Source organism: Fukomys damarensis, unplaced genomic scaffold (assembly GCF_012274545.1).
Source record: "Fukomys damarensis isolate Sample0158 unplaced genomic scaffold, DMR_v1.0_HiC HiC_scaffold_12, whole genome shotgun sequence".
NCBI classification, from domain to species: domain Eukaryota; kingdom Metazoa; phylum Chordata; class Mammalia; order Rodentia; family Bathyergidae; genus Fukomys; species Fukomys damarensis.
The window spans coordinates 18,779,599-18,805,242 of NW_022900924.1; the positions used below are offsets into that span (position 1 = coordinate 18,779,599).

The following is a 25,644-nucleotide window of genomic DNA, read 5'->3' on the forward strand; positions in this document are numbered from 1 at the left end:
CTATGTGAGATAAGCAGGTGGCTTTCTGGCTGGGAGGGCGACCCTGGCACTCGGGCAGGACTGAGCCAGCCTGTCTCTAGGCTGTTACCAGGAAGGCAGACCAGTTAGCTCAGGGCACTCGAGGAGCCAGTGTCTGGGCTATTAAGACACTCGAAGGGAAGCCGCTGGGCCTGAAGCACCCTGACCTCCTGCCACCCAGCATCTCTGCTCTTCCTGCCTTCCACAAAACTCGGGTGCAGCAGCCCTATGAAGGTGGTTTCAGCGCTAACCAGGGAATATGTCCTGGCCCAGAGAGAAACGCTAGCAGTGAGATCCGAGACTACATGAACCCCACCCCACCCTGGCTCAGCATCCCCCACCTGTCTTCAGTTTTTGGGAAACTCTCAGGATGGGGGCAAGGAGTTCACCAAGGCTTCTGGAAGCTTTAGGACTAAGACCCAAGGTCTCCCTGAGACCCACAGAGTATGGGGCTGCAGACAGCTTTAGCACCGGCAAGCTCCCTTCCCTCCACCATCCCTGCTCACTGGCTTGCTCAACCTCAGTGTCCCCGTATGGAATAGTCTTGTCATCTGCCCTGTATCCCAGGGCACTGAGAATCAGCCAATAGGCCACATGTACCATGTTTGGGGAAGTGCAAGGCAAGAGCAGACCACAGCCCCGAACACTGGGACCCATGCAGCAGGAGGCCCTTGGGGCCCAGAGTGCCCAAGGCAAGGCAGTGAGACTAGGCCAGAGACTGCAGGGGGAAAGGCAGCCAGAGAGAGCCCTGGGAGCAGGCATGCCCTGAGGGGAGGGAGATGGGGGAGTGCTTGCCTCTGTCCTGCAGACCCAGGGTGAGAGGTGGATATGCCCTGGTGCTGCCCAACATGGTTCTCCGCTCGTGAGGGCTCCTACTATGGGCCCTGAATGTGACCAGGCTGCAGACAGGAGGTCACAAGACTCTAGAAGCCGGAGTAGCTGCCTGATGCTGCATGGGCCTCAGTTTCCAGGGGCCTGAGCTTGACCACTGCTGGCACAGCTACTGTCATTGGCAGGCACTCAAGTGGGTGTAGCCAGCAAGGAAGGCCTGTCCCCCAGAGTCAGAGGCCTCTTGGAGCATGCCCAAGGAACAGGTTTTGTGCCGACCCTGGGGGCAGACTCATCCCCACCGCTGACCACCACAGTTCTCAACCTGCCAAATCTGCAGATGGATCCTGGGAGGGAATAGTCTTCAGGGGCCTGGCTCACTCACCAGACCTCTGTCAGGGAGGACCTGGGGAGCTCAGGTCTGAACCTAGCCCCAAGCACCTTGTAAATTACACCAGGGGACCAACTGGTTCTTCCCCCAGGCTAGCTGGGGGTAGAGCCTCAGGGACCAGCATCAACATGTTTCTTCAGTATCTGCCCAACCTGCACACAAGGGACATTCCCAGCTATGGTTCCACGTGTCCAGGAAAGTCCCCCTGGGACTCTGTACATTGTTTTCCCACCTGTCTGGTCTGACCTGGGACTCTAGCAAGTGACTCCCACCAGGGGAGAAATGGGCAGGAGCGGGCTGATCTCTCCATTGGGGAGGGCAGAGGGCTGCCGGCAGCAGACAGGGACACTATGCTGTCTCTTCTTCCCCAAGCCAAAGCTGTTGACCAGTGATGACTTCTGATTCTGCCACCTTTCTGGGTCCAAGGACAACCCCTCCTCAACACTGTGGCCACATTCAAGGTCCAGCAGAAAGCTGCTGTCCCCTGGGACCTAGGATGGGGCACAGCAAGAGAGGAATGTGAGAGTTGGGAAACACTGTGGTCACAAGGAAGGTGCATGTGGCTGCAGCCAGGGGCTGGTGGGTACAGATTGCTCTGGGGTGCTGGCCTGGCCCCTATCCTAGGACAAGCTTTGATCCAGCACGGTCATCTGGAGAGGAAGGAACTCTCTGAAGCCCTCAGCAGCCCTGAGCCCCTTCTCTGAACAAGGCAAGAAGCTGCCTGAGTCTCTCACATGGGAGGGCAGGCAATGGCCTTGTGCTGCACAACAGGAGACTGAGGTACAGTGGGACCCAGAGGCTCCCATGGTCACACAGCTGGGACCCAAGTGTGGGTCCACGTTTTGCTCTTCCTACTCTTGAAGGGAGTAAGTTAGCTTCCTATTCCCTGCCTGGCACTGTGTAATCCCAGACCTCTCCATGCCAGGATCCGGGACTGGAGAGAGGACTACAGCTTGATAATCATCAGCGGCCAAGTAGGCAAATGAAATCGGTGGCAGAGGGTTTTAAAATTAACTGTGCCTGCTCCCTGTCTGCACAGCCTTGACAAAGTCCGTTCACAGCAACAGACTGCAATCAAGGTGTGCCCACGCCTAGGAGGCTGTGAAGTGCTCTACAAGGGCACAGGAAACTGGCAAAGTGAGGGTGCTGGCACGGAACAAAGTGTGCTGCAGATATTGTCCCTTTTGCCCTTCTCTATCTCCCAAGGGCATCTACCTCCAACCCTGTCTGTAAACCACAAAACAGAAGCTCAGAGAAGCGAGGGGATCTCTAGGATCGCAAAACCACTGCAATGGCAGAACAGGGACAAGGGATAGTCTCCTCACTTGCTTTTCCTTTCCCCTCTGCTCTTGATCAGAGCCCAGCTTTGGAAGAGGTGATAAGGACCTGGTGAGGAAAGTTCCTGTTGCTATAGCAACAGGGTAGGGAAACTGAGGCATGGAGTAATCAGCTGTTAGAAAGATAGATAGCAAGTGAAGGCTGGCAAACTCCCACCCTCTTCCAAGACACAACACCAGCCCTCCACAGGATGACAGCTGTGCTCAGGCCCCTGGTTCATCCATTTCCAACAAGCTTGGCTTTGTCAGGGAGGTAGTAGAGGCTTGGAGAGGTCCCCATGAGAAGGTAGAGACCTAAGACTCTCAGACTCTAGGTCTAGTGCTCCCTTTTAGCAGCAGTCAAGGTCTGTGGCTAGACATTTATCTCAAAGGGGTTCTCTGGAGGCTGGGTGGCAGCAGAGAGGGCTACAAAGTTTCCCCAGCAGAGGAGCCTGTGTCTGCATGTTGGATCCAAAAGAAACCAGTGTCCAGTCCAGAAACTGAACTGGGGCCACCAGGCAGGGGGACTGGGTCAGGCATCCAGGTCTGAATCCTGAGCCCAGAGAGGGATGTGGGAGGCAGTCTGGCCTCCAAGGCCCCGTGTTTAGGGAGTCTGGCTGATGACCTGAAAGATGTGGCCCTGCCCCCATGGCTCCCTGTCCCTGAGAGGGCAGGCCACCTTCAGCCTCCCAGGGATGGAGCTTTGGTCTCATGCATTTGGCTTCTTGTGGTGGTCTTCAAGGTACAAATCCTCCTGTGTTATGACAGCATTCTATCCATCGTTTAGGAAGAACTATAAATACTGAAGGCTCTCTTTTTTTTTCATCTTATGGAAAGGTTGCAAAATATAGGAATCCGGGTATACACTCTACTGAGAATGCTACTTGTTTACCTTTTGCTCCATTTTCTTAGTTAGTGCTCCTCTCCCTCTGTGCACATGTGTATGGGGAAATAACTGGCCTGAACTGTTAGGGGGAAGTTACCAGACTGTTTCACCTAGAAGAGCCCTAGCTACCCCCTCTGCCACCACAGATGCACAAAATCTACTTCCAAGCACCTCACACCTGTTCTTTGTGTTAGGTATGCAAAGCAGACAGTGTTGTCTTCCTGTTACAGAGCGGAAACTGATGCACGGTCTCTGGATGTGCAGGGCCCCTTCTTACACAGAACCACCAATGCCCAAGACCTCATCCACAGCAAACAGCACCCATGATACAGACCATCTTCTCAATGATGGGATAGTATGGCAACAGTTTTTAAAAGGAAGAGAGCTATGCTGCACCCAGAGCAGAATTAGAGAAGCTCGGGACTGAGTGATCTGGATTCTTTCTGTGGAGCTGACTTACGCAGTGTAGATAGGAGTTCCAGGTAGGGGGTGGGTAGGACAAAGGGCTCCTCTCCTGGCAGGCTCCCTCCCAAGCCAACTTTCATCTTCCGCACCTCTTTTTTGTCTTTTTGCAGTGCTAGGGATTAAACCCAGGGCCTCATGCATATGAGGCCTGTGCTCTACTACTCAGCTAAACCCCCAGCTCACAGTCCAAGTATGAGGAATCTGGAGGGAACACACACACACATGCCAAATACAGATAATGTATATATAGCACACACACAAGCACACTCACCACAGTACACTCTTACACACCCCCACACAACATAGCACATGTACACATATCTGCATGCACACATCACAAGCATCACACCCACACATCCACACACAGGAACTCACATGTACGCATACATGCACAAACTCTATGTCCACATGCTCATGTACACACTCATACCTCTACATACCCCACACAGCACACACACACAAATAACACGTACCCCCCCACGTGTGCGTGTATTACCACAGGCTCATGCACACGTGCACCCTCATACAGATGCACATCACACACACTCACACATATACATTCACCCCAAACAGGCATGTTACACCACACACATACACATACACACACACACACACACACACACACAGCAGCCCACAGCTCAGCACACCTCAAACTCGACCTCAAACTTGGCAGTCTCCCCTGGACAACCCCCTTCCCTGGGGCTGGAGACCCTCAGCAGCTGGCACCTGGGAGCTTCCCCCTCAGACAGTCTAACACACAGGCAATGCCCCACAGCATGGGTAAGAAAAGGAGGACAGCAGAAGGACAGAGTTCCTAGAAGTGGACAAGGACAGTGCCTCACTGAGGTGAGACACAGAGCTGAAAAGAGACGTGTAAAGGTACAGCTGTAAAATCTGAGCAGTGTCAGGGTCTGTTTATACAAGATCGCGGCAGTGTGAGCAGAAGGGCCACGTGCACTCCTGCTGGCAAAAGGGAGAGATGGGCCTGTGCGGGGGGCGTGCATGCAGGGATGCATCTACAGGGGGATATGTATGTGTGCATGTGTATAGGCGCGAGGTGTGGGGGTGTGCATGTGAGTGTGTGCATGCACAGGGGTGTGAGCATGTGTGCGTGCATCTGTATGTGTGTGCTCAGGGAAAAACACCAGGGCAGAGTTTAGTGTCTGTGGGCTTCCCTCTCCTGCACAGTATATCATTCATGCAACACCACCAGGAGACTTTCTGTGACTTGGCACAGTGCTGGGTGGGGATGGGGGCTCAGCCTCCTAGGCAGGCGCTGTCTGAACCCCAGTCTCCTGCCCGAGTGCTTGTCCTGCCCTAGCACAGCCAGGGTAGTGGACCAAAGCACCACGAAAATAAACCAAACTTTCCCCTTGGAGCTTCAGGGGCTTGGTGAGGTCGGTCTGAACCACCCGGCTTCCCGTTGAGCCTTCCCTGAATCCCAGAGCTTCTGTCAAATTAAAGAAGAAAGAACCACTCATCCCCTGAAAGTCAGCCAATGCAGTGACGATCCCACTTTTCCTGGAATGAGCTTTCCACACTTTGGCCGACTGGAGCCGACAGCAGCCAGGGCTCCCACCTCTCCAAGCTGCTCTCACACCCTCTGCAGCTTCACACGATGCTTTCAAGTAAGTCACTGCTATGTGAAATTATACTTCAGAGCATCCACTAAGGAAGGGCGCGAGAAGGCAGGTGGGAGAGCACTCAGGGTCCCCCTGGGATGAGTGCAGCCGGGCGGAAAGGCTGCTTCTCCTCCTGAGTGTGCCCTGGCTGTCCTTTCTGGGGCTGCGGACCCAGCATACACTTGGGTATGGGACCCCAGGGCAGAGGTACTTCTGCTGCAGCGGCAGCTGCGTGGCCAGACTGTCCGCCCATGGAGGCTGACAGAGTGCTGCACTCAAGAGCTGGCCTTTAACATGTCACTTCAGATTTTCCATTCGCAGACAAACCAAAACCAAACCAACAGCTCACAGCCTCCGGCTCTCACACAGCTCATAAACCCATCAGAATTCACAGCCAGCCAACCAGAATCCAGACACAGGTAATGTCATTAGGAAGCCTGCACAGAACCACATGCCAGGAGGGTCCTGGTGAGCCTCCAGCCTGAGAGCTGAGGAAAAGTGAGCACAGCTCCAACGTCTGCAGACACAAAAGTGTTCCTCTCACGCTGCCCAACGTGACCAGGCTGATTGCTCAAAGAGAAGCACCAAGAATTAGGGTCTGTGGCAGCTCTAAGACAGGATTGTGGGGCCGATGAGAACCGACCATAGAACCACATGGGGAGTCCTGCCTTTGGCCACCGTCAAAGCTCTGATTTTGTTATTAAAGCAATCTGTCAGGGAGAGTGCGGAAGCAAAAATAGAATCCAATCAGGTGGCCGTGAGCCTGACTTTATCAACACAGCACTAAATCCTACGTTCCACTACTCACTTGGAGAACCACGCTTAGTCCTACCGGCCCCCGGGGACACAGGTACGTACCTGAATGGTTTAGACTTCTCCGCCATCAGCCCCTCTTGCAAAGTTAAGGATGGATTCCCTCGTACCTGTACCAAACTTTGAAGCTCGCCTATGAGTCAGATGGGGCTACCTGGTGTATACTTACTATTTAAAGATCAGACGGGGCTTATGCTCAGATACCATTCAAACCCATAGCTTCTAAGAACTGGGTGCTAAATCTGGTCTGTTCGGCCCTCACTTTCCATCAGCACAGGAGATGTTCTTGTTGACAACCAGAGGTTCTTTTTTCTGTCACCAGCTGCACAGGAAGCAGAGGTAATGGGGAGCTGCCTGCCTCTGGGCCGTGCTGATGAGGAATCAACATCATCAGCTTCCTCTGGGAAAGATGTTTAGGAGACCTCTGAATGCCACTGTCGGGGTCGGAAAGAAATGACAAGGAGCTGGGCAGCGGTCCTGGAATCCTGTCTGAGCCACACTGTGCTGAGACGGGGCTGCTGGAGACAGACACACAACATACCAGCAGGATCGGTTCACCTGATGCCAGCCGGCAGAAGTCTCCCTACGCCATTTCAGGACCGAAGCAGGGCAGACAACATTCCCCCATCAGAAGCCCATCATCAGGATAAAGGGTCAGCTGGGGCTGGGTCCTGCCTACTGCGGGGCATGAGCATGCCTCTAAATCCCTCCCCTCTGCCCGGTCCGACCACGCTTGAGGAGAATAGTCTGCCCATGCTCTGAAGCCATCAAGTGAAAAATGGAAGCACAACAGGGTCGTGTCCCCAGCCCCGGAAGGCAGAAACTGAGCTACTTACGAATTCTTGAGAGGAGAAGCCCATGTACCCAAAGTCTGTCCTGCCCTCCCTGAGCTTGGGCAGGCCAGGCCAGGCCTCTCTTTTCCTCTCCCTGGCATCCCAGCTCCTCAGAGAGAAAACAAGCAGCCCATGTCATCAGACGGAGCCTTACTCGCTAATAAACCCATCCTGAGCCTGTGACACGTTTCAGAAGGAGCATAAAATTACCTTTCAGAAAGCCAATGTGAGGTAAGGTGGGGGGAAAAAGTATGACAGCGAGGAGCCACACACTGCTGCCGCCGCCGAAAGAGCAGGAGCCCGGCCAGGACTCATCCAGGAGCCCTCATCCTTGCAGAGGTCCAGCCTCAGGGAGCCATCCTTCGCCCGCAGCGCTCCCGGCAGCCCATGCCTGGAGAAGACGGAGGGCGCCAGCACACGGTCCCTGGGCTGGCTGGACAGAGGAGCCACAGCAGGGAAGGGAAGACGGAGGCAGGGAGGAAGGCAGGCCGGAGAGGAAGGGGTGGGGAGTGGAGCGAGAGGGCGGGAAGGAGGGAGAATTGATTCTCTCTCCTCCACTGGGACCACTGAGCTAAGTTGCCATGGAGAAAGGGGAGCTGCTGGCAGAGCTCGAGGCGGGCGGAGGAGCCATATGCCAGAGGGAAGGCGTCAGCAGAGAGCCAATCCCACAGTTCTGCTGCTGCAGCCTCCTCCAGCCAGGCCTCTGGGCCCTGGGCAACAAGACCAGGAGGATAACTGGCCGGACCCCTGGCAGAAGCAGCGGCCCTCAGCACCACATCCTCAGGGGAAGGGAGGCCAACGGTAGGGCTCTCCGTGGCTCAGGAAGCTCGAGCGACGACCCCTGGGGCAGGCACGCTGTGCTGTGGTCAGAGCCCAAGGCCAAGTCCCGCAGGACTGCAGAGTACAGGCATCCTCATGCCTGGCCAACACCCTGCCCTGGTGTTTGTGCTTGGGGAGGTGCTGCTGGTCTGCACCTGCCTCCATTTCTAAAAGTCAATAGCCAGATCTTGAGTCACATTTTCCCACCCTCAGGAAGGAGGGGATGCCCACCTCCAGAGGGCTTTGGTGGCCCAGAGATGCCCAGGCAGGAGGCAGAAAAGGGAGGTGGCTGGGCGCCGGCTGGCAGAGGAGGGCTGCACTCGGGGCCAACCACACCCACGAAGACCTGGCCTGGGCGCAGCCTCGCCCACATTGGAGCTCAGAGATGGGGCTGGGGGAGGCAGGAGTCTGCACTGCGTCCCAGCTTCTCCCCGCATGGGCACAGGACCAGGGCAGGTGCGCTCTCATTTCCGGGCTTTCATTTCCTATGACAAGCAGCGACCAGAGGGCCAAGCACAGAGCTGGCAGAGGTGGGGAAGGCCAAGAGTGTCACCTCAGGGGCCCGGAAGCACAGGGCTGCAGCCAATGTCCTCACTTGCTCGGCCAGCACAGCTCGGGCCAAGGACCAGCAGCCTCGCCGCTGCGACATGGGACATGTGCGGGGTGCCATGCTGGACCCTGATTCCGATGGTGTGGCCGGGGAAGCATCTTCTCTTCTCAGCCTTCTTACTTTTTCCCTCATGTTTGATTATGAAATTGTTCAAGCATATGGCAAAATTGGAAGAATGCTATAAGGAGCATCGGTGTATTCACTACCTAGATTCCACTGTTTCTTCTTTCTTCTACTGTGGTAAAATATGTATCAAGTAAAATTTACCGTTTTAACCATTCTCGAGCGTATGCGTCTGTACACGGAGCACGTACAGTGCGGTGCGGCCACCACCCTATCTAGCTCCGGAAGGAGATCCATTAGCAGTCACCTTCCCCCGCATTCTGACAACCTCTAATCCACTCTCTGTTTCGTAGACGTATCTATGCTGGACATTTCATGTAAATTGAGTCAGCCAGTGTGTGTGGCCTTTTGTGTCTGGCTTCTTTCGCCTCATACTTTCAAGGCTCAGCCATATGGTAGCCTGTCAGTGCTGAATTCCTTTTTACAGCTGAGTAATAGTCCAACTGTATGGATAGATTGTAATTTATCCACTCACTGGTGGATGGACACATGGAGTGTTCCACATTTGTCTGGTGTCCTTTCACTTTTTGCACATTATATATGTTTATTTTTTATTTCATGAAAAGATAAAACAATTCCATAACAAAATAAGAGAATAACAATAGTTAGTACACCGAGTCTCATTATCTTCAGAGTATTTACTCAGAGTACAAGACATAAACCAAAAATATTTTTGTAAAAAATAAACAGATAATAACAAAACTTACTTTTTAATGAGCTAAGAAGAGTAGTGGTATAAACGAAGCAAATTAGCATATACATTAGAATATTTTTGAAATGATAAAATATGTAAATTAGGAAAGTATTTGAACTTCTCCCTACTTCCTATTTATCGCTCTTCTAGCAGGCTCTTTATTTTCAAGCTCTTTATTTATATTCTACGCTTCTCATGTAAGAGAAACCATGCCATATTTGAGCTTGGGTGTCTGATTTATTTTGCTTAACATACTTTTCTCAAGTTACATCCATTTACCTACAAATGCCTTGTTATCTATCTTTATGGCAGCGTAGTACTCCACTGTGTATAAATACCACATTTTCCTTATCCATTCAACCGTTGATGGACATATACTCTGTTTCCAAGATCTCACTATTACAAATTGTGCTTCTGTAAACATGGCAGTGCTTGTTTCCCTGTAATATGATGATTCCAACTCTTTTGGGAAGATACCTCAAAGGGGGATAGCTGGGACAAATGAATTTCCAATTTTAGTGTTTTGAGGAATCTCCACATTGATTTCCATGGTGGCTGCACTAGTTTACATTTCCACTAACAGTGTAGAAGAGTTCCTTTCCCCACATCCTCGCCAGCATTATTAGAGATTTTGATGATAGCCATTCTTTCTGGGGTGAGACGGCATCTCAGTGTAGTTTTAATTTGCATTTCTCTGATGATTAGCAATCATAAGCATTATTTTCATGTACTTATTGGCCATTTGTACTTCTTCTGAAAAGTATTTATTCATCTAGGTTGCTCAAGTTTTTATTAAGTCTTTAATTTGGGGGGATCTATTTTTTTTAAGCTCTTTTGATATACTGATATTAGTCCTCTGTCCATGGAATAGCTCACAAAAATTTTTTTCCCATTCTGTAGTCTGTTTCTTTTTTCCTTTGCTGTACTGAAGCTTTTTACTTTGATATGTTCCATTTGTTGATTTTTTTATATTATTTCTTGTGCCACTGGGTTTCTATTCAGCAAGTCTTTGCTTATGCCTATGTCTCCTCTCACTGTTTAGTTTTGTTTTGCTTTGTTTTGTTTGACAGGGTTTCACTGTGCAGTCCAGGCTGGCCTTGAACTCACAGCCATTGCCCTGCCTCAGCCTCCTGAGTACTGGGGTTACAGACATGCAGGATTATGCTGTTTTTCTTTCACTTTTATTTTTTATTTTTATTTTTTGGTACCGGGGATCAAACTCTGGACCTTGCGTTTGTGAGGCAGGAGGCGGAACCACTGAGCAATAAATCCCTGGCCCTTTTCTTTCACTTTTAAAATGAGTTTCTCAGAGCCCTGGGAATGGTCCTGGTGTACCCATCTTGGCACATGTGGCCTCTAAGCTATAGACCCCTGACCCCTCAAAACCCCATGCCGCCCCCACCCTGTCTTTCCTTTAAGCAATGCTTCCCGGTGGGTGCCATAAGGGAGCCTCCATCTGGCCTGGAGCCCAAGGTAGAGACCCCAAGAGGCGGCAGTCTACTCTGTTCCACGGAGGTTACTAGATGGGCAGGAGGGCACACAGGCACCAACCCCACAGCCTTGTTTAAGACCTGGGTTCCAGGGCTACCTGGCACTCTCTGACTGTGTGACCAGTGACCAGACCTCTTTCTAGCTGCAGCTTCTCACCTATGAAGCGGGGACAACAGTCTCTACCTCAGCCACTCCAGGGATGGGCCGCAGCGCCCAGTGAACTTTCCCCACAACAGGCAGCTCTCCACACGCCCCGTATAGGACAGCCGTGGCTACCACCACTGGCCCAGGTGACTGCAGAGCCCCTGGAATGTGACTAATGTGAGTGTGGAATGAAATTTTTCACTGTATTTCGCTTTAATTTACAGTTGAAATTAGCGTCACACAGGGCTAATGGCAACTGCCCAGACAGCAGCTCTGGGTGTTGAGGTGGCAGGATCATGGTCCAGGCTGAGGCCTAGTTCCAGGTCTCTGGCCCTCCCGCTTCCTCTCTGACTTACCCTGTGGTGGCTGGGCAGCGGGGCAGCCTCTGTCCGCGACCTGGCCCAGAGGCCCCTCTAAAAGGACACAGCGTGGGTGGTAGGATTCTCAGGGAACCAAACGGGTGCCAGCTGGGGAGTAGGCTGCTCAGACTCCATAAGGACAAGGGTCTCTGACCTGAGGACCTTGGTCTCTGTCCTGTTCTAGAACCCCCCTCCTCATCTTCCTCAGCAACTCCTGGAATGTCTGCAGAGGGGCTGTGGGATTGGAACTCCCTGCCCTGGCCTCGGTGTGGTGGCAGAAACCCGCAAGTGGATGTGCGTAAGGTCCTAGATCCAGGGTGAGTGGAGCTGCTCTCAAGGTCCCTCTGGGGTAGACAGGCTGCCCCGGATGTACAGCAGACTCTGCCCCAGGCTTCTCACTCTGCAGATGAAAAACCCAGGTTCAAAAAAGGAAGTGTTCTTTCTAGGGTCATACAGCAAGGCAGCAACAGCACTGGGTCTGAGTCCTGCCTGAGGCCCTGACCTGGGGCGGGGATGGGAGGGCTGCATAAACCTGCACCCTCCTGAGGCCTCCAGAGCTGAAGCCCATGTCAGTCAGGCAAAGGGCTAGACCTGAAGACAGAGCAAGCCACCCCTCTCCTGTCCCCAGCCACCTGAACCCACCTGGGTGGGGGAAGAAGTGATAGTGAGGGTGTGATAAGAGGACTCCAGATAAACAAGAGAAATTTAAATCCCTGACCACAAAGTACAGCTGCCTTCCTACTTGTGGTTTCTACATCCAAGGATTCATCCAACCACAGATTCAAAGTATTCAGGAAAAAAACTGTACTGGTACCGAATATGTACAGACCTCTTCTTGTCATTATTCCCCACACGGCACAGCGCGGCAGCTATCTACACAGCATTTCCATTGTTTTGGGTATCCTGAGTAATCTAGAGATGATTTAAAGCACACAGGAGGATGGTACAGGTCATATGCAAACTCTACACTGCTTCACGTAAGAAGCTTGAGCATTCTGGTACTGGCAGAACCAGTCCCCTTCCAACACCGAGGGCCGGACGTCAAGCATGAACTCCATTTGTGCTCAGGCACCCTTCTCACAAAGGCCTTCCTTAAAACTGAACCCTGACCCCAACTCTGGTGCTCCCTTGACTGCATTTTCTTCAGAGCATGGATCCTGATCTATTATACTATGTGTGTTTCTTTCTTCTTATTTAAGTGGTGGTAAACATGTAACATTTGCCATCCTAACCACTCTGAAGTGTACAGTTCAAGTGGCACCAGGTATATTCACTTTGTTGGGCAACCTTCACCATAATCTTTGAATTTACCTTCCCAAACCAAACTGCGCCCATTAAACACTAGTGCCAGAAGGGCAGCAGCCTGGGACACTCAGGAACCTGGGGGCTGGCCCTACAGTCCTGCTGGGGAACTTAGCCACAACCTTGGTGGCCACTTGCCCCCGTGCCCTAGCACCCAGAGGTCCACTTTCTGCCTCGGCACTTTTATCCTCCAGGCACCTCATGGTATGATCAGACTCTGTCCTTCTGTGCCTGGCTCCTTCCCCCTTCCCCCATGCTGTAGCATGTTTTGCTTTAAGCTGTCTCTCTGACTAGAATAGAGGCTCTGCGGGGTTACAGTTTGGGGTGAGTGCCTTCACTGCTGTATCCCTAGGGCCTGGAAGAGTACCAGGCACATAACAAGGTCTGAGTGAATCTTTTTTTTTTTTTTCCCATTGAGTTTACTGGTACTTTTTAGGTATACAGTACAGTTGCATTCATCATTGGGATCTTGTACCTTTACATGACAGGTCTTGGTTCTCATTTTTCCCCCATGCCTCTGCCCTCCCTTCACCCACTCCACCCTTCCCTATTTACAGAGACTTTGTTTCCATTTTTTCCTTTCTGAGAGAATCTTGAATGAAGGGATGGAGATGGGTGGATGGATGGATAAACGACTAGCTAGATAATGGATGACTACTTGGGCAAATGTATGAATGAATGGATGAACAGATGAATAGGTGTATAGATGGTCAGACAGATGGATGCGTGCAGAATCACAGAGGTTAATACCTCATGGGCCTCTGCCCAGCCCAGAGTTATGTCCATCTTTCCTCACATGTGGCACATCCAGCGAACATTACACATGGGCAGATAAGAGTCCCCAGCCCCCGACACAGGGCACACTATTATCTTACAGGGCAGCAGTCACTAATACAGAGTGCAGCAGTGAGAGCTGGAGGCCAGGAAGTGCCAGGGCACCGGATTCCGCCCACAGAGCCTCAGGCTAGTGCCGGAAGGGCAGTAGCCTGGGACACTCAGGAGCCTGGGGGCTGGCCCAGCAGTCCTGCTGGGGAGCCACAACCGTCTTGGCCACTTGCCTCTCACCTTCTCCACATCCTGTCTGGCTATTTATAGCCACCCTCTCTAAGAATGCCTTTGCCCATTTTTCTGAGCTGGATGAACTTGCTAATTAAAGTCAGGTGGACCCCACCTCAGCATCCAGCAATTCTGAGGGGGATTGTACTAGGCCAGGCCCGCTGACCTCTGGCCCTTGACAGGTGGCTTGTGCCCTGCCAAACTTGGGGTGCACATTGAGCAGGGGTAGCATCCCAGGAAGCACCCAGCCTAACACCTGGGTGGATCTCAATCAGGGAGGATGGTGACCCCAGAAGGGCGTAGGTCACCCCAGAGTCCTTCACTACTGCAGAAAAAGCAGGCAGATTTGGACAGTGGAAAACAGCTGTACCTTTAAATTATCTGGCCCACACATACAAAAACATTTGCACACTGAAGTTGTTTGCATCGTGGTTTATTTTTAGGGTGAACCCAGTTGCCTCCCCTTGGAACCGGATGAAGCCCCAGAGGCACGTAGTTCTTTTTCCCAGATGGGGGTCCTGCTCCTGCTTCCCTGGGAATGAGAACTTGTGCCTGGGACCTCCGGGACCCCCACCCCCACCAGATCCCTGTACTCGCTTGGCCTGCTGGAGAGGGACTTGGGGGCCAGGGGGCCAGGGAGCAGGGCAGGTTTGTCTCTGTGAAGAAAGCCACCTGGGCCCAGAGCAGCCCCTCTGCTCCCAGGGTATGGTGTGTTGGGGAGAAAGCTCCTCCCGCTGCCTCCACCCATGCCAGGCTCAGCTGATGGAATATGTGGCTGACATATTTCCAGAACAAGCAGCAATTAAAGCAGATTTTCTCTTCCCCCCCTCCCCAAAACAGGAATAAATCAGTTCTACCAATTTCCCAGCTAATGATTTCCTCCATTAAATTAAAAAGAAGAAGAAAATGCTTCTTTAAATGGATTACCAGCCTTGTGCTTTTAGAGACCACATGACCTGTCAACTCCTCTTAAGTCTGGATACATCAATGCCCGTCAATTAATTTTTAATAAATTAAAAAAACTCTAAGAAGCACTGCATGGCCCCTCCCACCACTGCCTTACACAGCACATAAGAGTCTGCTCCAGCCTGGCTTTGAGAAGCTGGCTCAATTGGGCCAAAGATAATCTTTAGAGTTGGTGTTGGAGACCCATTTCACAGGTGGGAAAGGAGGGAGGGCAGACAGCAGGCACCTAAGTATTCCAAGTGTGCAAACCACAGTGTGGGTTGGGATCCTTGGTCTCCAGACGCACCTGTCTGGAAAATGCAAACAGGTGAGCCAAGGAGCCTGAGCAGGTGCAGCACGTGTGATCGCCACCTGCCATGCTGAGATGGGCAGGACAGGGCTGCATTCACATCACAGGTCTGTAACAGGCAAAGTCACAGGACACAAGCGTACAAGAGGGGTTACTGGGCGGGCGGGTGGAGGGGGAGGCCAGGCGGTGTTATTTAAATAGGTATAGCTTCTGCTCGGGAGGTGGAAAGTCCTGCAAAAGGATGGGGTGATGTTGCTCAGCACTGTAAACACTCACTACCCTGCCTCGGGCACTTACACACGACAGCTGTCAAGTTCTATGCTATGTGTACTTTACCACTTTAAAAAAGTACAAGGAACAAAGGTCCACACTCCCAAGCGCTGTTTGAAGATACAGGAGTGGCTGAGAAGTCCACAGGGCCTATGCAGGCCTCTCTGCAGCCTGCCCCAATTCCAGGCAGGCTTAGTTCCTCCTGTAAGGCTCAGCAGCTCCTGGGTCCTCCCTTGTCATCTGAGAACCCAGGGCCCTTCAGAGAAAGGCTCCTCATGTTAGCCTGTATCACAAAGCCAGGATTCTAACGTCCTGGTGGCCTGCCAGGTACCAAAGGCAGGCAGGGGCTGAGAAGTTTCGTGGGGGACACCTTTCCTGGAGGTACCTCAGGCCTTTGTACCTGCCTGTCCTCTCCCCAGAATGAACTTCCTCTGATGCTGCACACTTGCTTCCCACATGTATTTAGGTTTTTACAGAGTGTTGTGACCATCTACCATCAGAAAAATGCAGGAAGGTGACTGAGGCCAGAGAGAGGAGCCATGAGAAGAACAGGAAACCAAAAGCTTACAGGCCAGGATGAGCTGGCACCTTCGTGCTCCTCCAGCTGGAGTGAAGCTGTTCCGGGAGGGTGGGAGGGTCCTGGCTCCATCCTTTATAAGCTAGGGGTCCTGGGCCAGTTCCTTCAACCTCGGAAGCCTCTGTTTTCTCTTCTACAAAGTGAGTATGGCGAGAGTCCATGTCTTGTGGGCTTTGTGGAGGACTGCATGAGAGAATGCACCTTGTGTCCCACGTGGCTCGGACACGGTCACACGGGTAATTGAGAGCTGTAAGTGGGTTGTGATCATAATCTTCCACATGCAGGAATGTGCCTCCAGAGAGGACCAGGGCCAGCACCTGAGAAAGCTCCAAGGAGACCAAGCAACACTAACCACTCAAGGCCGCCCAGGTGGCAGGGAGGCACGGGCCACAAGTATGGCTGACGGTGTGCCAATAAACCAACTCAGTCATTTTGTCCTGGTTTTGCAAGTGAAACACAGAGAAAGTAGTAAGCTGCACTCAGCTAGGAGCTGGCAAGGCCTGGATTGGAACTCTGCTCCTGTGGCCCTGGCCCTAACGTGGTAACCACTCTTGCACAAGGTGGTGTCTTGAGAGAAAGGTGGAAGAGGAAGAAGGAGGGAAGGCACAGCAAGCAGCCTTGTCTAGGCAGATGCAGGTCCCAGCGGCTCCTGCAGCCCAACATCCGGGCTCCATGAGCCTCTGGAAGCTGGAGGGAAAGAGTGTGGTGCAGGTCCCTTAGGAAAACCCTCAGGCTGGTTGGACAGGCCTGGTGCATCTCAAGGGTCTGCAAGGTCAGGCCAAGACGTTCATGTTTCATTCTGCTGGCCAGCTACTTTGGTCAGCACCCAAGGGTTTAATTAACTCCCTTGGAGCAGGGGTAGGTGCTGGAGAGGACAAAAAAAATACACACCATGGCTTTCAGAATGAGGCCTTCCTTAGCCCCTCAGAAACCTGGGGACACCTGCAGGCCCAGATCCTTCCAGGGACCAGACGTGGGGGACCTGTTCTTGGGTAAGGGTTTTGGTGCGCACAGCTGAAGGACAGGTTACTTTCAACTCAAACTGCATGCCTAGGCTGCCTGTCAAGCAAGTTAATTAAAAAAATAAAAACCCAGCCGGGCGTGGTGGCACACACCTATAATCCCAGCACTTGGGAGGCTGAGGCAGGAGGACTGCTATGAGTTCGAGACCAGCCTGGGCTACATAGTGAGTTCCAGGGCAGTCTCAACTACATAGTCAGACCCTGTCTCAAAAAACAAAACAAAACCCTGCAAACATTTTAGCTGATGACTATCTAGGCCACTGCAACACAGAAGTTCTTGCTGAACCTTCCAACCTTCATTAGAGGCTCTTCCATCCCAAAATCCTCCCACAACTCCTTTCACACTTAGGATGGGGTTTGAAGTCTACCTGACCTTACAGCCCTGATCCCAACCATTGTCTCCTACTGCCATTCTCCTCTTGTTCTGCTCTAGCCTCACTGTTCCTGAAACTTGCTAAGCACCCTTGTACCTCAGGGCCTTTGTGCCTGATGTTCTCTTTCCCAGATATCCTATGACTTTCTTCCCACGTTAATTTAGGTATCCACAGAAGCCCCATCTAAAACCCACCACCACTCCAATCTCTCTCTAGTCCCTTCCCCTGGAAGTAGAGCAAGGACAGGGGTGACGGAGGCATCTGGGGATTGGTAAAAGGAGACACAGAGAACTTGAATAAATAAGCACGAAATAAAATGGTAATCAAAGATTTCCCCACCCCTTCAAAGCCCCAGGCCCAGCTAGTTTTATAGGTGATTCTGCAAACTTCAAGAGGAAAGTCACTCTCTGTGGGAAGGAGGTGGGGACAGGGATGCTCTATGAACCAAGAATCCTGATGTCCTGTGAGCAGGTCCTAAAGTCAAATGTGGGCATGAAGCGTGGCAGTGAGAACTCAGAAACCCCCAGGGACAATGCTATGCCTCCTTAGTGTTAATGCTGCCTCCTCCAGAAATGCCCGTTCCACCCTGCCTCAGGTCTCAATCTACACCAGACCCTATCTTCTATTACAGTCATTACAGCACACAGTGAATAGCTGTTTTGTTTGTTTGATGGTGCTCAGGATTGAACCCAGCACCTTTGCACTGAGTTACATCCTTAGCCATTTTTTGCATTTTTTATTTTGAGACCGGATCTTAGTAAGTTGCTAAATTGTACAGGCTGGACTCAAACTTGTGATCTTCCTGCTTCAGCCTATCAGAGCTCAGGGATGACAGACATGCACCACCATACTTGGATTTTCTTTTTCTTTTCTTTCTTTTTTGTTGCACCTTTAGCTCCTACTGAACACACTCATTTACATGTCCATTTCCCCTGCTAATTAATAACAAAGGGTGGAAACTTTCTCTAATCCATTTTGGTATCCCCACTGTCTGAAAGCAGCAGATATTCAAAAAATGGTTAAGGAAATGAGGAACACATACAAAAAGGCCTAGAGATTTTTAAAAAAGGCCTAGAGATTGCCACATGTTTACTCAAGAGCAGATTTCCGGTGCCCTGCCAAGGGCATGCAAACCAAGGCACATGGGCTGCACAGTTCCTCTTCAGACTGTGCTGCCATGAGGCAGTGGGGACCTGGGAGAGCCAAGGGCAGTGGCGCTTGCTTCACTCATGTTCCTCATGAGCGAGGAGACTTGACCAGCAGAAATAACCCCTCACAGTGAGGCTGACAGAGGCTTTAAAGTATCTCAGGGTCTAGTTGTTTACTTTCCCTTAATGCAGCTCAGCTGCTGAGATCCTTCTTCCTGTTGTGGGGGATGGAGCCCTGTTGTCAGAGATCGAACCAAGTCCCAATGCTGCAGGTGGTCTAGAAGGCTGAGCCAAGGAAAGAGACAGAAGTCAGAGGAGATGACTTTGTCCTCCATTTCAGACAAAAGGGATCCTTCATCCCCGCTGCACCCCTCGCCGTGGCCACTCATGCAAACAAAGCCGGAGAAATCCTGCTGTCTACTGCACTGGAAGAGACTGAGTCCTTTCCACCTCATTCATCTGGCCCTGATCAGCCCCACACTCCAGCCAAAGGCTGACGATGGCCCCCTATAACAGAGAAGCAGGGAGCCTTTGGGGATGTGGTGTGACGAATCAGTCACCTATAAAAGGCCCATGGAGACCCACAAGCGTTGAGTCAGAGCCAGCATGGGCATCTTTGCTGCCAGTGGAAAGATGGTGAGCTTTGCGCCACCAACAATGACTTGATGCAGTGGAAGAGCTAGATATTCATGGAGATCCATATGCATTAGTGATGGCTGCATAGCAAGTCACCCCAAAACGTGGTGGTTCAAGGCAAGAAACATTTACTACTTCATGATGCTTCTTGGATCAAGAAGCTGGGGCTAAAACAGTTGTGTGCCCCCTCACCCTAGTAATGGGGTCTGCACCTTCACACTGAGCTACATCCTCAGTCTCTCTCTCTCTCTCTCTCTCTCTCTCTCTCTCTCTCTTTGTCATTCTATTTTCTTTCAAGACAGAGTGTTACTGAATTGGTTAGTTGGCTGAGATGAGCTGGAACTTTTCAATCCTCCTGCCTCAGCTCCCTAAGTGTAGGCTAGGAAGAGGCTGTGAGCTCACTTCTGAGGAGCTCATTTGTATGACTGATAAATTAGTCCAGGCTTTTGCAAAAGGGCTGTCCTGGTTCCTCACCACCTTTCCAGACCTTTCCAAGGAGCAGCCTGAGTGTCCTCACAAGATGGCAGCTGGCTTCCCAGAGAAAGGACAGCCGAAACCATGCTGTCTTGGAAGTCACACTGTCATTTTTCAGCCCTATTCTATGTGGGAGGGGATGGCACAGGGCGTGACCATGGGGCAAGAGATTGGGGCCATCCAGGAGGCCTCCTGCCTCCAGGTGGAGGGTGTTCCTGACCCAGACCTAGACTTTCTCCTTACACCTCCGGGCAGAACTCAGAGGTGGCATTTCACCTTCACTCAGTGCTCCCACAGGAGAAACCATCCTGGGGACACATGTAGTTAAAGACCAGCCAGCATCCAGTCCTGCACAGCTAGCTCTAGATGACTCATGGGTAGTGTGGCCTCCAGAAGGAGACAAAGGTCAGGATTGCAATGTCCGGTCCAGTCACGGCCTCTCTCAGCACTTCCTCATCTGCAAACTGAAACGGGTCATTGGCACCCACTTCCTGGGACTGTTCAGAGATGAGACAAGGTAGCAGAGACACAGCCTGCACAGGCCACATGGGCAAACAGGTCAGAAACCAGCAGCTGCTCCAGCATGTCGAGAAGCTCACATCTTTATTTGCCCTGCAGGTCCCCGCTGGCCTAAGCCTCCTGCTCGCTTCCTTGGCAGAGAGAACAACTGGTAGTGAGCAAGGTGGTGAGGAGATGCAAGGGCATTCAGCAGACGGGCAGCTGGGAGAAGTGGCATGGGGTTGGGCCACTCACACGGTCACATCCTCACTGCCAGAGCCAGGCCACCTGGCTGATGGTGGCCTTCTAGAAACTACAAGGGACATCCCGACTCTTAGTCGGCCACCCTGCCGCCTGCTGAGGTGCCTGACTTCACGGCAGGATCCCGGTCCTCCAGCCACTTCATTAGGAGCCACTGTGCAGGGCGCCTAAGCAATCTGTGGCAGCAGGTGCCGCCTCATGGGGAGCACAATTTACAGCAGCTTGAAGGTGCAAGACCCAGGTGAAAAATGTGTCTGTCCTGCCAGCCACCAGGGTCTCCTGGTCCTGCAGTAAACCTTGAGTGAGTCTTACTAGTGTGCCCCACTTGGTTCTCACCACTACAGACAAGGAAGAAAGAGTGATGCTGTTTGTGACCCAACTAACCTTTCTATCTAGGGCTCCCAGTCCCTCAAAGCTGCTTCCTTGCACAGGCCTGGGGTGGGAAAGGCTGGAGTTTGGGAATGGAGACAGAAGCCCCCTCACCATCCACTCTTGGGACCAACTCCAGCTCCCCGAGGCTTGGACGCAGAGAATGCCCCACATAAACAAGCTCTGACTTTGCCAGTAGTTCTGAAGAGACAGTGCCCTTATGATAACCCAGGGGCCCTGGCTGATTCACACAAGGAAGGCAACTCCCTATTGTCCTCCAGAGTCCACAGGGCCCTTGCAGAATATTGGGCTCCTCTGTTGTTTGTCTGTTAGAGAAGCTGCCCACTCAAGCCACAGGACACCCCTGCAGGGCCATGGGGTTGCACCTGCCCTGGGCGAGTCACAGTACTCTCTCAGAGTTTTGGAACCTGAGGAGGCCCAGGAGTCCTGTCCCCTGCCCTTGAGAGCTGGGTGGTAAGGCAGGCCCCACCTGGACGGTTGTAGACTCTGGGCCCTTGCAAGAACCAGCTGTGGTTCTGGTACGGCCCACAGAGGGGCTGCTCTTTTATAAAGGGACTCCACTCTCCAGAAAGCCCTGCCGCACTGCAACATAAACAGGATTGAGTCACTATTTGAAAAGACAATCAGAGCAAAACCAAACAAATATTTAACTGCCCTCCACCTATTCCCTGGCTGTTATCAATCAGGCTGGCTCTAATCCCGGGTGTTTCTCCATCTACCTGCACTGCTCCTCCAGGCTCAGCTCTGCCCTCAGGCCAGGCACAGAAGGGGCTCCAGGGTTTCTGGCCTCAGACCTGTAGCCTCTGCTGGTAGATGTGTTCAGCAGAGGCACGTGTGCCTTTGCAGGCACCCTGCCAGATCTCTGAAAGAGAAAAGAGCTGCCAGGAAACCAGCAAGACTCTCCTTCCAGGTCTCCATCCCTCTCCCTCCCAAGTGGCTGCTCAAGAAAAAACATCAGACATCACTTCCAGCTCAACCTTTCCCCCTGGGAAAGCTAAGTTTCTGCTGTTGACATTCACCACTGCATTGTTCCTCATCCCCTCACCAACTCAGAACTATGTTTAAGATGTAAAGTCACCCTTTAAAAAGGCACTTGTCATCAAATGTGGTCTGGCCTTATGACAAAATGTGATTCTACCACAAAACAGGAATGAAATGCTGATCCAAGCCACGACATGAATGAACTTGAAGACATCAGGCTAATGACTGACACTGAACATAAAAGTTCACATATTTCAGGGTCCCGTTTCACTGAAATTCCAAAATAGTCAAATCCATAAGGTAGATAGTGGACGAGTGGCTGCCTCGAACCTATCGGCCTGGGGAGAAATGGGGGATAAGGTCTACAGGTTCCTTTTTGGGGTGATGAAAATGTTTGAAATTGTAGTGATGAACTGTGAACATTCCAAATATCATTGAATTGAATGTTTTAAGTGAACGGATTGTTTGGTATACGAACTATATCTCAACAAAGCCTATCTTAAAATTCAAGAAACAAACAAGCCTGCTGGAACAACCATCTGTGACTTCCTGAAGAAGGTTCTACAGTGGGGTTACCTCAGGCCTGCATCCCCTCCCCTCCTGCCGCTCCCCAACCCCTCCACAGACTCATTCACAGCTCACACCCTCATCTCTGAAGCACCAACTCCAGGCCAGCCCTGGACAGGAGTATAGGGGAAAACACAGCCCTGCAGAGCCACAATGGCCCAGGCAGAAAGTACTGTTCAGCATCTTTGAACCCTCCCACCCTTTCTGAGACCAAAAGCAGCAAATACAGACATCCAGTTGGACTTGGAAGGAATGGGGCTGCCAGAGAGAGTGTGCTTCTTATCTGCAAGACAACAGCAACAACAAACAGTGAGCACCTGCAGAAACACGCCTAACACAGCTATTGTCCCTTGTGGGTCCCAGCTGCTTCCTACGAGCCAGGGCATCTGAGCCCACACTGTCAGAGCCCTCTGGGCAGAGGCTTGCCCACCCGCAATCCTGTGAGCAACACTGTCTCAGCAACTAAGCCAGGGATCTGAGCAAGAGACCTGTGGGGCCCAGCACAGCCTCTACAGAAGGCTACATGAGAGGCCTGAGTGTGCTGGGTAGACAGACACAAAGCACTGTCAAACACTTGGGCTCACTGGACACAGGGTTGACTTCTGCCATGCTGTGGGCTTGCAAGCTTCTGTGGGGGAGCTGCTGACCTGGCCAGCCACGCCAGCTGACTCACCTCAGAAGTTCAGCTTTCTTCTGGCCCCACTGGATAAGCTGACCACAGCACAGAAGGTGCCTCAGCACAATAACAGTTCAGTGAAGAAGATAGAGCTGAAGTGTTCAGGGGCCTAAAGCCCCAGGAAGCCAGTGCAGGCTTCCCAGGGGAGGCCCCATGCCCTCACCCGGAAGGCCTACAATTGAGCCTGGCCATCCCCATGAGCCTGCACTTGCCCCCCATGCTTGAAATCCAGCACATCTGGCTGACGCAGAGGATGCTGAGGTCTCTCATCTGCTCAGGCCCAGGAAAGCCAGCCAGGTCCTCAGCAGATAGTATACAAATAGCTGTTCCAGCTCCGGCCAGAGAGCCAAGAAGCCAGGAATCTGACAATTGGAGGAATTTTTCTCCCCCCACAGTGCTGTAGATCACCACCCTCCATCTGCACAGATGCATCAAAGGCCAGACCATGCTCTCCTGGAGTGAAATCAGACAGGGACGCATAGAGTCCTCTGCAGCCTCGACCTCCCAAAGGTGGCCTGCACACAGGCCTGGGGCAGGAGAGGTGCGAAGGGATGGGAGCTCATGGGGAGGGGAGGGGACCACACATTCGTCTAAAGCTACTTGGTCCCCAGAAATCACCTGGGGAGACAGGACCCTCCTCCCTCTTTCCCAGAGGGGTGCAAGGCCACCCCTAAGTCCAGGGTGGGGTCTATAGGCCAAAGGAAGGACAAAAGGAAGAAATGGAAGGTTCTCCAAAGTTTTTCCCAACCCTCTGGAGCTAGCACAGGCCCCTGCCCTCAGACAGTGCTGGATGGATGAGAAGGTCCAGCAACCCACACAGCGCTTCAAACACTGGCCTGGGCCACATGCTCAGCCACATGGACAGATGGGAGCCTGAGCCCATGGAGGCTTGTCCAGTTGTCCAGCTGAACCCTGGCCTCTGCCAGAGACCCCTGCATGTTGCCCTTGGTGACTTGCAATATCTGAAACAGCAGCCCTGAAACTTCTCTAGCTGAGTTCTTCACAAAGTCCGCTTATCCCCAGGGAGAGATGGAGGTCACCAGGCCCCTCCTTTCCTCACTCTATTTATCAGTCCACACCCACAGAACCACACACATGAAAATATTTATGCAGCCTGACCAGCCTCTGTGTTCTGTGGCTCCTGTGAGCAGACATGTTTACGTGCCTCTCACACCACACTTTGCCCTCCTCACTTTGCTCTGAGCGCCAGAGCTCCAGGTACAGCACAGCATTGGGGCAGGCAGGGCCCAAGAGCCCTTGCAGCACCAGCACACTGCTAAGCTGTTCGTCACTGCATCAGGGCGCTTGGCGAGGGAGCCTGTCCCGGGGGACTCTGTTATCTCTGCTCCAGACCCAGCTACTGGCAGGGGCCAAGCTTACTGGACAAAGTCACCCCTCCAGTGACAAGAAAAGCCAAGCAAATCAGAACTGACAGCTCTGTGCTCAGCACAGGCCCCTCGCCAGCCCCTGCTGAGGGTTGCTCAGTGCTGCCATCTTTATTTGTTTTTTTGATACTGGGGATCAAACTCGGGTCCTTGAGCTTGCAAGGCAGGCGGCAGAACCACTGAGCTACATCCCTGGCCCATGCTGCCATCTTTAGAAATAATTGTCTCTTGGGCTCACACCCATGTGTACATCCCAGCTTTATGGGCCCCATGGAAAGCGAAATCTTTCAGGTATTTAACGAAGCAAGACATCGTGTTGCGCCAGCCCGCCTACCCTCCCAACACCCAGCTCCAACCTGTCCCCCTCATGAAGACAAACTTCTAATGTACACATCCACATCCAGATTCCAAGTGACATCCAGACTCCTCAACCTGCACACCAGATGCCCCAGCCCTTCCCTCTGCTCAGCCTTCTGAGCATGGCCCCCCATCTGGCTGTCACAGAGGAGCCTGTACTGCCTCCACTGCCCCTGGGCCTTTGCCCTCACTGGCTTATATCCAAACTTTCCTGTGTTGAGTGAACCTGGCGTTCCTGGGGCCCAGCAGATGCCCTCCCACTCCCACAGAGCCTGGCACTACCATGAGCATCACCACTGCCTGTGGCTCTGCCGGGCCCATGGGCTCCTTGAGACTGGCAACCAATCTCGGTACATCTTGCAAGGCTGTGAGCCCCGAGACCACATAGGGTCTGTCCATGTACTGCCTCTTCATGAGGCCAAGTGGCCTGTAGTTTCCTTTGTCCTCTGAGGCCCTAAAGCACTGGGGAGGGGCACAGGGCCCTCCTCTGAGGGGCCAGCAGTGCTCTCTCGTGGAGGACCACATACTCATCCATGCCACTCCCTCCCACTGCCAGGCCTGGCTCGTATACTCCCACTCTCAGCCCTCATAAACTGAGGCTGCAGAAGGGGAATGGACTCACAGGACGCCACTTTCCTTGATTGGTGTCCCTGGGATCCTTGCCAGTTCACCGACTTCTATCTTTTGCCATGAGAAGTGTCTCCAGGGCACGGGTTCTATTCTTCTCCCAGCGCAGACCCAGGGATCTGCTTCCAGCTAGGTGCAGGCAGAGGGGAAAAGGGAGGGACAAGTACCAGGAGCAGAAGCAAAAGGATGTCAAGAAAGGCAGGAAGAGGAGCAGGCTGAGGAAGGGGGAAGAGGTGGGGAAGGAGCTGACTTCAGGCCAGGGGTTGTCTGGAACCCCTGCCCCTGTAACTCTAGCCTAAACAACAGCGTAAACAAGGGCACCAGTGGGCCAGACTGGAGCCTGTCTGTAGGACCGGGGACCAGAAGATAAACAAAG

General features: G+C 52.4%; 1 protein-coding gene across 1 annotated transcript in view; it reads right to left on the minus strand.

Annotated features, from left to right (window-relative positions):
• The window catches only part of Pitpnm2 (phosphatidylinositol transfer protein membrane associated 2), a 92,924-nt gene that overhangs the window by 60,309 nt on the left and 6,971 nt on the right, over positions 1-25,644 (minus strand). The gene's annotated exons all lie outside the window — the stretch shown is intronic.